The sequence below is a fragment of the Etheostoma cragini genome, chromosome 1, assembly GCF_013103735.1.
Source record: "Etheostoma cragini isolate CJK2018 chromosome 1, CSU_Ecrag_1.0, whole genome shotgun sequence".
Taxonomy (NCBI): Eukaryota; Metazoa; Chordata; class Actinopteri; order Perciformes; family Percidae; genus Etheostoma; species Etheostoma cragini.
The window spans coordinates 19,746,168-19,761,919 of NC_048407.1; the positions used below are offsets into that span (position 1 = coordinate 19,746,168).

At 39.1% G+C, this 15,752-nt stretch overlaps 1 long non-coding RNA gene across 1 annotated transcript; it reads right to left on the reverse strand.

Moving 5' to 3' along the window:
- Positions 1 to 2,145: 2,145 nt before the first annotated feature.
- Positions 2,146 to 15,625, reverse strand: LOC117946856. The gene is made up of 3 exons (XR_004657111.1): positions 15,425 to 15,625; positions 10,873 to 10,964; positions 2,146 to 2,172 (listed from the first exon to the last, which is right to left on the reverse strand). It is a non-coding gene; the product is annotated as an uncharacterized LOC117946856 (long non-coding RNA).
- Between the last annotated feature and the right edge of the window lie 127 nt (positions 15,626 to 15,752).

Genomic DNA, 15,752 nt, shown 5'->3' on the forward strand with positions numbered 1-15,752 from the left:
AAGGCTTACATTCTTTGGGTTAATTGCATTGGTGATATTGTGTGATAGAATTAAGGACAACCATGTCAAGGAGGAGGAAAAAGAAATTGTACAATGCTTTTGTAGGTTGTGGTAGTGGAATGCGATTATGGATTATCCAATAAATTAAGCCGACAAACCATGTCGTTTGTATATGGCCTTTCCAACAACATATACAAGTGATCTGACGTCTCTAGTGGCAGGATGACATCAATTTACAAATCACTGTTGAAAAAAGAAATATTTTTCATGATGTCAAAAGTAATACTGATGCAAAAAATAGTTCTTCTCCAAGTTACATAATTTGTTCAACGTTTTTGTAATGCTATGAGTTGGGGTCGAAGTAGGGCCCTACCTACTACAGCATATTCAATTTTAGGAAACTGGATGGATCATATTAGTAGTCTAAGGCCTGTATCATTGGCAGAGGTAATGTGGACTTGTTTATTTTTTAAGAAAATGATCACAAGAGCCTAAAGGTTTGTTTCACATTAAAAACGTATAAGTCAGACTTTGTAGTTCGTAAAAGAATAACCACAGAGCTTTAACTAATATGAACCGGGGAAGACAAGACAGAAGGGAGGGACAGATGAGATGCTAATCAACATCACATGGTAAAACAGCACAAAATAAGAAGACAGAAAAAGAGAGAGCGATGCTCGAGCGACTCTAAAATGTCCCTGCTAACTAATACTCCCAAGCTCTCCTCCTGCTGTGGACTAACCTCTCCTCTTCCTTCTTCTGTTTCTGTTCAAAGTCAATGTGGAACTAATGCATTGTTTATTTCCCCACAAAGCTAGTGTCTAAGGTGTTCTGCTCCCGCATTCCATCTTTATTTGTAGACATCCTGGCCCTGGAGTGATGGGAGAGTAATGGGAGAGTATGTGGACCAGACGCTATTAACAAATGTTTCACACACATTGTCCAAAAATAAAAATAAATTGAGATGAATAAATAATCTTAAATTGTTCTGTATGATAGTGTATCCTTCTGAAGTACAGAGTGTGTGCATTTGCTTTAGTTGATGGAAAAGAAAAGCTGAACATTTTTGAGACAGGGCCCAGCCGGTTGCTTGAGGCACAGACAGTTTTTTTCAGAGGGCATAATGAATGCTCTTTCATGATTCTCTTGGTGATAAGACATAATCTAAGATTGCATACACTGATAAAGGTTCTCCTGCACACCCTAGTGGAAACAGAAGGGGATGTTTGAAGTAAGGACGTTGGGGATACAGCAGTCCCCTTGTTACTCAGAGCATCAGAGACAGAAAGAAACCTAATCTAGTCCCACCTTCCCTGAACATTTATAAATAAAATATCAAGTAACTGAGACCCTAAAACAATCCCCGCCATGTCACAGTGGCAGAGAAGCAAGCATGGCTGGCCAAGAGGAGGGCAGCCAGGGCTGAGTTTGATTCCCGGCCATAGTTATAGTTAATGAATTGAAAGCAGGAGCAGTTTTGCTGGGTCCCTGTGCCCCAGGTTGGCCCCGACTCAACCAGACACAGCCTTCAAAAAGAGGTGCTCTGTCTAATCTGGCCTCATTTTATGCCTCTTTAACTATGACCAATGTATTTAAATGGCTGTTTCTTTGACAGATGCTCAGTTCAAATTATTCCTAACTGGAAATGTGTAGGGGTGATATTAAATATCCTTCAGGCCAGGCTGCCTAAAGAGAACATAGGAACATCAAAAGGCCAAACACTTCAAAAACTAAAACTAATGATCCTAGCCCACCTCCAGGGAGAAGGAGGGCTTCAACTTTGTCCGACAACCCCCCTGGCCACAAAAAAAAATATCCTTTTAAATCTCCTTTAAATGGAGATTTGGCCATTCCCACAACCCTACTGCATTTAAAGTGATTTAACATGAGATACATAATGTATATCTACCTATCACTAAATCCACAGGGGAGCAGTTGGGGTGAATATCCACTTTGAATCTGACACATCTAGCCCTGTCTTTGCTAAATACAATCTAGAATAGGCTATCCTAAAAAATGAGACACTACACTGTTTCTTCCCTTTCATCTGTACTGTGTGGACTTTTTGACCATATCCTCCGAGAATTTTAAGAATGTGTCCGCTGAGTCTACAGTCTGGGTCTACAGTGAAGTACTCACCACTGAAGAAGCTTGACCACCACCATCAGGCCACTGCATGTGGAAACCAAGGAAAGAAAAAAAGACAAGGTTAGAAAAGGAGAGAAATAATGAGAGAATGGAGACAGCTGGCAACATTTATCTTAAACCCTGATGGGAGCCGACAGCAGCGATTAGGTAATAATAAACTACCCAACATGCAGTCGTGAGTGGGGTGACTGAACAGACACACCTGGTCAATCGGGGCAGAGGTGTGAGAGAAGTGTAAAGGGTTAGAAGCAGCAGGGAGGGTAAAGTTGACAATGCCATGAGTCCTACATGCACGGGTAGATGTTTGAACACAAAAATTGATTGATTCTGACAAATCAGTTGTCATGGTTACCCATGTTGTGCTGCGTGTAGTCCAGTATCCAGATTACAAAGTTTTAGCACTGAATTACAGTGCAGAAAGAATAACAAAATGTTTGATGTTTTGAGACTGTAAAAGCATTAAAATTAAACACGGCACAGCTAAAAAGGTAAGTCATTAGGGTTTTCTACAGTATATAGTTTTCGGATGGGCCCCGTTACCTTCCGCTGTCTCATATTCCACCAAAACAAGTTCCTTCCAGAGGGTATTTTGCACAGGCTCCGTGACTCCCCTCGGCGCTTAGCAACACCCAAGACAATTATGATTGGTTTAAAGAAATGCCAATAAACCAGAACATGTTTTTCTCCCATTCCGGATGCTGCAGACCCTCCTCTGTAGTACTGTAGAGGACGTTTTGGCAAAGCAAGACTAGTGTTTGACTAACATGCAGCTATAAAATCTGAAACAACAAATGCAACTTAATTCTTTTTTCTTCTAATCTACTGAAATAGTGAAAACAAAACATCTTCAGAAAAGAAAAGGGTTTTTGGTTCCCAACATTTTACATTTTCCTACCCTCTAAATATAAAACACCAGACTCTGCTAACGTGTTAAGACTATTTGCTTTGATTCCAAGACCATGTCATACAGTACTTAAGACAGAAAAACTGAAGCATTGCCATAAAGAATAACCCATACACATTTGTGACATTTTGAAATATTAACAGGGAAATGACTGTGCACCGTACGCTTTGAAGAGTGTGTTTTGTTTTAATCAAGTGCTTTTTTTTCCAGAATAAAGCCCTATTTTCTTTCTACAAGCAGTGGGGCTAAACAAAAGCAAATGTTAAACCTCATTTCAATGAAGTTGTGCTTGGCTTTGAAAAACAAAACTTATACTCTCCAGCCTAGGATTACCCACTGCTTCATGAGTTGGAACGAGTATCTACATGGATTAGTAAAAATGATTTATGACACCACAGTTTTGAACACTACTGACATGTTTTTGTTACAACAGCCAAAAAGCCAAGAGAGGTAGAGTGCCTGACTGTAAAATTTCAGGCAGCTATTCCGAATAAACAGAGTGTGGTTGTTTTAAAAGAAGCTAGTGAAGCAAGAACCACACTTGGGCTGCATAGCCAGTGTGTTAATACTGAGTTAAGGAATGCCACACAGAGACAGACTTAACACAAAGCATTTCTTTTGATAACTCCCAAGCTTCTCATTTCTTACCAATGCCATTGCTGTTCTTCTTGCAATGGCCAAACAAATTAATACATGGGAATATGTATAATTTAAAAACAATAGAGGCGGTAATTCAAAAAAGCAAAAGTATATTGAATGCATTGTACTTTAGCCAATGAAAGCTAAAAATGTAGTGTCAGATTTCACCAAAAACAAAAGGTCTACCAAAGAACAAATTCTTCTATTTCAAGTTAAAAATGCAAATGTCTGCAGGCCATAATAAGGAGCAGGCTGTATTGTGAAATATAACGTTACTTATTGTGGCAAAACAATTGTCTCAATGCTGATCTCTTAAGGACTGTTGCAAAAGTTGTTTGTGTATTTTACACAACATAAAGAAATCACCATGGCTATGCCACTGTGTATCAATGACAACTTCACAACTACCAGCTGAGGGCACCCACAAAGCATCAAGTTACTTCTGCCAATCAACTACAAGCCTTTTCAGCAATTTAAAGTAGAACCAGTTGACCCTCATAGACTAAAATGTTTCAGGGCTTTGCTTTCAAACATTCTGAGCTCTCTGGGGCCATGAGACTTTAAGAGTTTGGTTTCATCCAACCATTTAAAGTCAATCAATTCCACAACCAGTTGTACTCTGTTACAAACTCCTAGCCAATTTTATTCAGGAATCAGACTTGATATGTGTGCTGTTGAAAACAACAGTAGAAGACCATAGATATGGAACAGAACGGAAGTCAGCTTCCCCTGAAGAAAATCCATTTAAAAAAAATCTTAGCTGGCTGGACATAAACCTGTAAGTATTAACCCAGAACAGCTGTCCTCTAGTCCGCGAGAACTCTAGGGTCCACCATCAGAAGAATAAGCCCACAGTCCTGTTAGCCACATGCCACATGTATTTAATTTTCAGCTGGCGTCATGCTTCTATGCTTTCCATTCCCACTGCACATTCTTCATAAATTCGGTAGCTTCCTTCTGCAGCATTTGTAAATGTTGTTGATTGTGGAAACCATCCATGTTTACTTTGACTCCCTGGCCATTCCTGTGCCAGCTCTAATTACCTGCAGCTGTTCACTTTGCTGCTTTCGTTGGCTATATTCTTTAAACACACGGTTAGGGCTTTTCAATATAAATTAGACATTTTTAACATACTGAATAAAAAAGTCTAATTGTTACAAGCATAATCATAGTACTTTTCTCATATGCTTTGACAATTATCACAATTGGCACACATCCACAAAGGGCAAAAATATTGGGTGAATTAAATGTTCCTATCCGTTGATTTTGCACCCAGCTGTAGACTCTTGGTTGACCTCTCGCTTAGCCATAAATCAGTATAATGACTAAGTGAACTAACACTGTCAGATTCAATATACAGCTTACACAGTACGCATGCTTTCATTGCTTGCCAACATCACTGTTCTCTACAGTATAGAAAGTCCCACCCTGGAGACATCTGTACAAAAACATTTTTATTTTATTTTATTGTCAGACTCTTGAATAACATGGTTTATTTATCCTCTCATGCCTCTAATGTCTGACTGCAAAGAAGGAAGAGAAAGGTAAAAGAGGGGGAGAAAGAGGAGCAGTCATCTGCTATTTGCCTCAGGAGCTTGTCTGCTCTCACCTGCTCTGTTTGGCAGCAAATTTTACACCGTCTAGGACACAAATTGGCATTCTGAACTCTGGTTATTCCTCCAGTATAATCTAATTAAAAGACACCGCCAGTGGGGTAGAAATCAGAGCATTATAAAGTTTGATCGACAGACAGACATAAAAGTGTTTCACAACATACTGGGCACGAGTGTAAAACTTCAGAGCCTTGGCTGGAAGAGGTTTGGGATAACCGAATTAGCCCAACTACACGCTCTGTGGTGAGTATAAGCACAATATTAGGTGCTGAAATAAGATTTTACCGTATTTTCAGCTTTGAAGTCCAGCCAAAAAACTTTGTGACTGATATCACATATCAAATTATGAAAAGGACAAGTAACGTGGGTGTACTGTGTGCAACAAATGTTTTTCTTTTCTTTAAAAGCATTGCTAAGTATAGAGTTTCCTGGCCACATTCCTGTTTTGATAATCTGAAGAAAAAAACACAGTTGAAAACAAATAGAGAAATGCACAACATGACAACTTTACATGAAGGAAAAGGCTATAAAAATGTACAGGTTCAAGTTGAGAGTGTCTTTATGGAAATTTACATGCACTTGAGATGCATTCTTGCCTAAATACATTTTAGTGTTTTTCCCCCTGTATTTCCATTCACAGGGTCGCAAAGACTGGCGCTCACGTGTTGGAGTTAGGGTATAAGCAACACCATGACCATAGTAAAACATTGGGACAGCCTTTGTCTTGATTCCTTGTCTTGTTCTAGTGTCCAGTGTTTCAATGAACAACAAAAAAGTGCCCAACCTAGCTAGAAAGCTAAATCCTAATTAAATAAAGGTTTGAAGAAAAACTATTAGGTTAAGTATTAATGAAAATACGGGTATGATGATCCTGAATTTTTATTTTTATTTTTTATTAATCAACCCAAATGTTTCCTCTAACTGTAAAAATAGTGGGCGCAGTCTAAATCTGCTGGCAAAGAGTGACTTTAGGGTCAGTCTCATTATAGGTTTTAGCTCTCTTGTCTCTGGCCATGGAAGATATCAATGCTATATCGAACAATGTCCTACAACAACCACACACCAATGCAGAAGTTGTCTCAAGTGTCTAAGAGGGCAGGTTTGTAGTTCTTTATCACAAATACTCTGCAGGAAAAACTCTGCTGGCAGAAAATTTGGCTTTATTGACCATAATCAAATTTTGTCTTAGCATCCCTCCATTGTGTAAAAAGGCTTACAAAACATGTCTTCCCCCAAAAAATGTTTAACCAATTGACGTAATTGACATGGTCAATAGTCATCAAGAGATTGATCTCAGGTGTTACGTATGTGTAAAGCTTATCTCAAGTAGCATTAAAGCTTCCAAACATTCCATCTAATTATGCAGTTACATTACCAAAACTCGTTACACAAAGTGCCCAGAGGCATAGGCAGCTCAAAAAGCAGCATTCAAAAGAATAGCTATGAGTACTTTACCACAACATTAACCACTTTAAAAGGACAGTTGTAAGTTATATCTGCATCTAAAAAAGAGAATAAATGTCTTTTTCCCCCTCAAACTCAACATGGACAACATATTACAGCCAAAGCCCACAGCACAATGTGGGACTTCTTAACAGACATAAATAATAAGGCTCTCCAAAACGTCAAGGACAGCTGTGTGAAATGTTGAAGGTAATAGTAAAACAAGGCAAGTAGGCCAAATACATTTTCTATTTTGGATAAAAAAACAAAACAGTGTAGTAAGGGAGATGCTTCACAGGAGCAGGATATAGTAAATCCTACTTGTCAGGAAGCATGAGACAAAGACTGTCAACATAAAGAGGAAAAACCCATCTAATTTTTTGCCATATAAGACAAATGTGACCCCTGAGACTGTCCAAACAATGACAATACATCATTGCTCCCATTAGCTGCATACAAACTGAAGGAGGAGCAGTTTAATTTCAATGCTAAGCTTGCAGGACAATCACATGTGACCTATATTTAGTGATCTGCACACTATTCTCTCAATCCTGGGGATTGTGATAGTTAAAGACTGCAGTAAGAGTTCTGACCACATTGTGGTCAGTGTGAGGCATGACCAAAAAGAGAAATCATCAAAAACAGTCTTATATAGTGACGTGTGGCTGCTACTAACTTAACAGTTCAGAAATATACTATTTTTTAGATAATGTACAATCTATCTCTCGCATGCAACTTGTATAACACCGTGTGTATTTCAGAGAAACTTCCTTCAAGACAAGTACCAGTTCACCAGTCTGATTTGACAGTATAACAATTCCTTGAGCCAATGCAGAGAACACCACTCAAGTGGGGGAGAAAGTCAATGTAAAACGGTTTTTAAATTCACATGTATTTTTAACAGAGCAGAGCAGAGAGACGCTTTTGGGAAGCGCTACGTTGCGGCTGGCGGAATCACAAACATCTTCTTGAGTGGCTGCGATTGTTCCGTCAACCATAGTGAATTCTACTACATCTTTAGTTATATAGATCAACTGTGTCGAACAAAAACATATTACCTATACTGTTAGTTTGTGTCAGCTTTGAAGTATGAAAATGTAATTTCCATTCTTAGAACTTCAAACTTCCCCAAAAACGCCAAAGCTTAACCAAATGTCATTTTAAATAACAATAAGCACATTTAATTTCTGTGACTATGAGTGTGAAAAAATGAATGTAATTGTGTCTCCATTTACTATCCATCAATATCTTGTAGACATTGTTTCCCTTTCTTCTTTTCATAATTTCACATGGTAAATTTCCTGAGACCCTAATGAGAAAAGCAGAGCATGAAAATGGCTACTGGGTCTCCTCATCCACCCATTCTTCTCGGTCTATGCTAGCAGAGTTTTTTTTTATTAATTTTATTTAATTATCCCACAAAGCCCTTTTTTTTTTTCTTTCTTTTTTTTTTTTTTTACACCGGGCCACCAGCTCTGCCTTTGTCCTACTCCCACTGAGTGAGCTTTGTAATTTAATAAAGCTTCATTTAAGAGAGAAGTTGATTAAAAAATTAAGCTCCAGTGATCACCACAGCCTCAGCCCTCCCCGTTTTATGAAAAGATCCAATATTTCATATTATGAACATGTCGGCTGGAAATTATCACCGCAGGACAGGCTAATGCTTTCCATACAATCATGTGACAATGACAGCAAACTCCACTACAGACAATGACCCACTAAAATATGGAGAATTACAGGAGTTTACACAATTTCACTCCTTTACTTTCCTTTTCCCTATTACCCTTGTCGCTGCTCCAACACATTCTTACTCGCATCTCGTCAAAAACCGACGCTTGGTCAGGTGCCTTTGGCGTTTGTTATTGATACAAAAAGTCTCCTTTAGCATGATATTTAGACGCGCTTGGTCCGGACTACTGGAGTGACTTTTTAATGTTGTGGGTCGGGACTCACATTAAACTTATATGTGGCACAAGAAAAGGACAGTTAGGTTTAGGAAACAAACGTGGGTGGGGTTACAGATTTTTGGTCTTTTCATACTACTCGCAACCGCTGTTGCTCTTAAAAGTATCTCATTTTACGCTGAGAGACACTGCCAAAGAGTTAGTATTTTACGAGTTGTGAGAGTGAGAATGGGTTGTGCTGTCAGGCTATCATCCACGTGTTCATTTTTCCAGTCATAATAAATCAATTTTTTCCGCTTCACCTGACAGCAGGTGACCGCCAAAACTTCACACAGGTGTGAATGAGATTTCTTATATTTCTACCTCTTTAGAGAAATGTTGACACTGTGCTGCAATACTGGATTGAGAAGGACAAATTCCAGCCTAATGCCCTCTGCTTGCTTTCACTGTACAGCATAATTACTTTTGAACTCATACAAAGTCTTTGAAATGCAATCTCCCTAAGTTTTCCCATCTGTGCAGCAAAATGTACACAGGCACAAAAAGTCAGTAATATAGAAAATGTGCAAGCTGTCAACTCCCATTATAAAAAAGAAAGAAAACTAAATGATAGATCCAATATCTGGACTGCAGCTTAAAGTTAAATGCCTTCTCACTGCTGGAGAAACATAATCCACACAATTAATGCTTGAAAATTATAGCCTGGATCTAGTGGCAGTTTTGAACCATAAGTTATTGATTTGGAAATGAAAACCTGTACTGTTCAAGGTTAAACCCAGTCCACCCTCATTACTGCTCTGTCCTTGAGAGGCCCACACCAGGGCTGCTGCAAGGAGTAGAGAGGACAGCTTTGATGAAGGTGAATTTAATGGGATTTAATGTAGCTGGGGGCAATGGAGCAGCAGAGATATAGTTTGAACAAAGAGCAAGGGACCAAGGGTACAGCCAAGAGAGCAGCCATTTTCCTTTCTTTTTATTTATTTCACATTTGGCCGAGCAGAGTGAAAGCACGCCACATTTTTGTCTGACTCAGCCCCAAGAGACAGTGGTTATACTTCTATAGTCAGGACAACACAGGCCTCTAGCTTACCATCTGAGCATTCACACAGATATTGTATAACAGGGCATCATTTTGACTGATTGGAACACTCTGACATTATGCTAGACTAGGGATGGGCAATGTATTTGTCAAAATGGTTTACAAATGCTTCAGTAGATATTCTTCTGTATTGTTTCACAATGTTGAAAAAAATCGGAAGCCAAACTGAGTTACAACAATATTTACATCATTTGTACGCTTTCATTATGATTCTTTGACGTTATGTTCATTTTGCACTAAAGTTCTTAATAAAATGAAATAATATTCAGTACTTTTAATTTGCTTAGGAGTATGCAAAAACAGGCTTCACCATGTGCTAATTTCATATATATTTATTTAATAAGTAGAAAACATGCTATATTGTGACAATTATCAAGCCATAAAATTACCTTTATCGGGATAGAACATTTTGGCCATGTCGCCCATATGATATGGAATCACAATGTTTATCCATCATCTTTAAATGTTAATTTATTTTTTTGGGCTATTTTCAAATAACGTTTGAGTTTTAGATGTTTATAAAGTGAAGCATTTTTTTTGTAAGATGGGACATCAAACATTTGGTCCTCAGTATTAATGTGTTTTAATCCTGCAGAAAGAAACACCATTGACCAGTAGTTCATATTCACCGTCATGTGTAAAACATCTTTAAGGAGCATACAAGGGATCAGAGTTAACATTTTTAACATCCCTTCACACATCTTACTAAGGTCTATTCTGCCTTTCCTCTTACTGAGAAAGTGTTTTGATAGACTAAAGCGATTGCATATTTGCATATGTATATTGAATATCATGCTTCTCCAGCTCAGCATTGTGTGGGTGACTTAGGCTGCTTAACACAAAGCTTTAGGACAATTAGTGTTCCTGAAAAACATTTCACAACCTGGTTCCATTAATAATTGTGTGGCACTCTCACAAATAAAGTACCCCATAATTTGCCTCATGTAGCTTGGCCCCTCAGTTGCGAGGTCGTGATCACATGGCTATCCCCTTAACCTCTGTGAGCTTGATGTGAACAATGTGTGGTTTCTGCAAAAAACATTACATGACCCGCTCCTACAGTAATGCCACATAAATATGCCAAAATCTTGAAAAGCGGGGAAAAAAAAACAACTTTCATACCTGGATTTAAGACCCTTGCACAGTCATTTCACTTGTTTCTTCCTGTCCTTTCTTTTCCCTCTCTGAAGATCTGCAGTAGAGCTGACAGGGTGCTAATTCACAAACAGAAAGAGAGCAGAGAAAGCAAAGATGTGAGTACAAATGACAATGCTATATAATTCCTACAGTCTGTGTTGTTATCAGTAGCAATTCTTAATTATCACTCTGGGCCAACAGCCAAACTCATTACTGATCATTGCCTTGCGTTCCTCTGGAGCTGGATGCAGTATAAAAATGAACTCCTCTTCTATCCTTCACTTCTTCCATAGTCTCATCAAAAGAAAAGCAAGATAAGTTTTTATCTTCTTCTTGAATTGAATAATCCTCTGTACTGTATGCTTAATGCTGACTCACACTGTAGGTTATTAAAAAAAGCATCTCTGAAAGATCAAATAAGGAGAACATATTTAAAGACATATACCTAAGGTACAGTACACACACCAACTAATTAAGTCATTATTTTCAAAAACACTAAGCCTCTGCAAGTGTGAATGGGATATTAAAGCAAAGGGCACTAGGAAATGAGTAAGGGGCAGAAACTACTCAGACTGAATTTTTTTCAACCGAGACATTTGAGAACATTTGAGAAAGAAGCTACGAGACTTGACTGACAGGGTTACGGAACCTAGATCAAGGGGCGCCAACAATTCACATGCATACAGACAAGATACAACACGGTAACCTGATAAAAATGGCCATTAGTGCGTTTCCATCCCTTACGGAAGTTAATTGACCAGATGATATCAAGGTGCTGCTTAGCACCCATCTGCCTGTATAATCATGACTCTTTGTCTATGTGTCATTTTGTTTTAAGTTAAAATGTTCCAAAATAAATGGTCACAAAATAAAATCAGGCCATCTTCCATAAAAAATGAAAACACCAAAACATTTATGAAAAACATGGATTAGTAATATTCAGGTTTTACTGGGCAGAGCAGATAATGTGATTGAAAAGTACCAAGTTTTCTGAGAAGTCTTTGAACGCCTTTGAAAAGCTCCCCTGCTGACCTGCAACCAAGAAACCTCTTCCAGATTTTTCTCTTTCCAAAGAATGTCATGTTTATTTTGAAGTGGACTTAAGGAACCATGCCAATGCTAGTTAATTTTTTTCAAAAAGAAAATCTGTGATAGCTATAACATTGAGCTGCATTGGTCACACATCTGCATTTTCCATTTAATCTTTGACTTTCATTGGTGCCGTCTTTAATCCTTTAAAACATAACTAAACATCAAGCACAGGTTTGAGAACAAGTGTTTTAATTAAAATGCTGGTTTACGGATGAATATGGTACGGGCAGGAAGAAAAGGATTCAAATGTATCCACAGCTCAGCCAATCAAATTGCATTTTCTAACTGACACTTCAGAAACTGCAAATACACTAGTTCAAACTAGCATTAACCCTGACACACAAAGCTCCAACGCATCTTCAGATTTCCTTTTAACATAACCCAAAAAATATCCTTAAAACAGATGGGTCGCATATGAAAGCATCTTGAGAAGACCACGCAAATATTTTCTTTATTAATTGTGACAAGGAAACAGGCAGAAGTGCTTCTCCACTTGAGCCATTCTTTAACATGTGTTTGCAGTGGTTTGTTCAACCCACACATCTCAACTTACCTCATCTACAGCACTCAGGGTCATACTGAGACTTTAAAGGGATATAAGGGCATAATCACTTTAACAGCTCTGACTTTAGCACTTACTGTTAAAGCACTGGGCTTTGATGTCACCAACTTGTTTCATCACTATCAAAAAGTGTCAAAAAGCAACTTAAGTCATCAATATTGTTTGTGAGGTTTGTGTGTATCATCTGCACTTGTGATTTATACTATTGTGTTATACACCCTAAGACTATAAATACACTTTCAGAGAATCAATCTCTGGTGAGCACAGGGCCACACACAGCCTTTCCGTGAGCCCAGTTAAGGAACAGTTTGCCATCTTGTGAAATATGCTTATTTGCTTTCTTTTTGAGCATCAGATGAGAAGATGTATGCCACTCATATTTGTAAATATGAACCTACAGCCAGTTAGCCTAGCTAAGCATAAAATCTTGAAACGGGTTAAAACATCCTATCCTGACTTTGTGACATCTTATGTTGTTTTGTGTTGTTACTTCAATACAAGTGGTGCAACCTGTTGTCCGTGATGCTCCCAGGGTCAAAGAGTCTTTTGGGTCTTACATCAGATGCCCTCACCCAGGCAACCCAGCGGGGGGTGACCAGGCCCCAACTTGTGACCAGGTAGCACCCTACGCCATGCATCTCACTTTCTTAACCAGAGCCACCAAGGAAGCCTTTTCAGCAACTTTCAAAATGTTCTTGTTGGCTCTTTGCCTGTGCAGTCCATAAATCCCTGAGAGTCCCAGGGACCCAATGTAGAGACTGGCCTGCAAAGCACCTGCAGCCCACTTCCAACAGGCTCACAGCGGGCCTTCCACCGACACTCAGCTATCAGATCAGCGTGCTTGGCCCTCTTCTTTTACTGGGCTTCCTCCGTTTGATCTTCCCAGGGGACAGTTAGTTCAAGAAGCACCCCCTGCTTGCTTGCAGCGGACATCAAGACCATGTCCGGTCGGGCTGATGTAACTGCAATGGTGTCCGGAAATCTCAATCGTCTCCCTAGGTCCACCAGGAGGTGCCAGTCTTTTGCTGTTGTGAGCTCATGGGCGCCTGCTTGGACAAACACCATTACAGACTTGTTTGGATGATGCTGCTTGCTGATGTTAATGCTAATGCAGATGGCGCTAACGATAACGCTCATCTCCCGAGGTCTTTGAACAGCAGCTGATATACTCTAAAGATCCCCTTTTCTGGCAGAGCTGGCAAACAGGTGAGTCCCCCAGGCCTCAGGTGAACAGGTTGGCAGGGCTACGGAGGAAGTCATACACAGACTGGACCAAGAACTTAAAGTGGTATGGCTCTGCCTTCCAAAGTTCTGCCCAGGTGATCTTACGGCCAGCTGTATGCTCCCACCTGGTCCAGACCCCCTGCTTGGACATACCCACAACTCTGCTGAAGCGAGCTTCCTCCACCTCGGCTCCTCCTCCTCGATAAGCTCCCGCTTCTCCTTTCCACTGGCTTTGCTGTAGCATGGCTTCGGATTGCAACCAAGCCCGGCCAACCCAGTAGCCACCACGCCCACCAGGGTGCTGTGCCACAGCCTTGCCTGCGCCCTCTTCACTGCATCCTGGTTGCACCACTTCCTACCCCTGCTGAGGAGACTTTAATCTATACAGAAACTGAAGTGTTAAAGCAACATTTTGTTGTTTTACGGCGTTATTTGTAAATATAACATTTTCCGATTAGGACGTGTGGGATATTCAGGTATTATTCGGGTTTTGAAAGCTTTGTTTGGACATGTATACAGCACATTCGTTATGTGTCTCAATGTTTGTTTTTTTAACCACATGGTAAATTATGGTGAGCTTTATGTTTTGCTATGATTTCTGTACACAAACCAACCGGCCAACAGTTTGCAAGGCTGGAAACCCAATAAGAAGGAAAAAACACAGCTAACGTTACTTTTAAACAGCATCAAAGAAGCATTTTCCAGAAGCTGGTTTAAGGAATGAAAGATGGACACTGTGTTAGCACGGCCCACGAAGTCTGCCGCTGCTCGTGAAATTTAAAAAAGAAAACTTTTGCATGGCTGCATGTAAACAGGAATTTTAGTGAAATACTCACTTTCATTAGCCATGTAAACAGTTTGGTCGAAAAATTGTCTTTTTCGGAATTAGGGCAAAAAACTGAATGTTATTTACATGTAAATTTAGTCAGTGACTCACTGTGCCCAAACAAAATAAATTTAGATTTATTTTCCAGCACACTTATTGGCCCAAAGAGCATTTATTTGGTGATTTGCTAGTCAAACTAAATGTAGACATCTAGGTCACCTGGATTTTATATTTGGTTAAAATTTAAAATTTTATATATGTTAATAGCATTTAATGGCTATACATACATACATACATACATATATACATACATACATACATACATACATACGTGTGTGTGTCAATATATTACTGTATATTAAAACATGCTTTACATTGACATGCAGTCACCTTGTGCTGTTGGAACAAGTACAATTTCTAGTCTACTGAATAACAGAAAACCTAAGAGTGAACTAAAGATACTTCCATTTCTCCTGTATTTACTCATTTGATCAACTGCTATTCTATTCGTTTTTTCTGTTAGCTTAATTTTAGTTATAAAAGCTGCACTAACCAATTTTGACAACTTGAAGACAAAAACGTAAAATAAACCAATGCAGACCCTGGTATAATACGACGAAGACGTATGGCAAACTACAAGTTAGCTAGAAATTGTTGCCTAATTATCCAACGGTAACAACAACATTAACAGTAACCTATCATTTCATGTTGTGTTTGTGGCCACCTGCTGAGTTGAAGTCGGGTTCATTTCTTAGTTTTAGTCTGGTTTTCTTACTCTTCAGACAAATCTTAGCTGTTAGCGTGCTACATTTTCACCTGTAACGTTAGCCTACCTGGTAACGCACTCGGTGTCATGCATCTGTTTTCTGTAAGAAACGTTCAAATTAAAAGCTAACTTTGAAAAAACCCGCGGGTCTACTGACACTTACTGCTGTTTTTAAGACATTTTTCAAATTTCTTAAAGACTATTCCAGCTGAAACACGCAGTGTTCCGTCTGCTGCGCAACAAAAATGTTTGCAAAGTTGCGGCTGTTTAAATTAAGGCAGAGATGACAGCCGGAAGTGACGTTTTTTTTTTTTGCTAGTTGAAAGTGAAGCAAGAAATGTGCTGAAATGTCCAATAGGCTGTGGACAAACATATTGCATAAAATATATATTTTT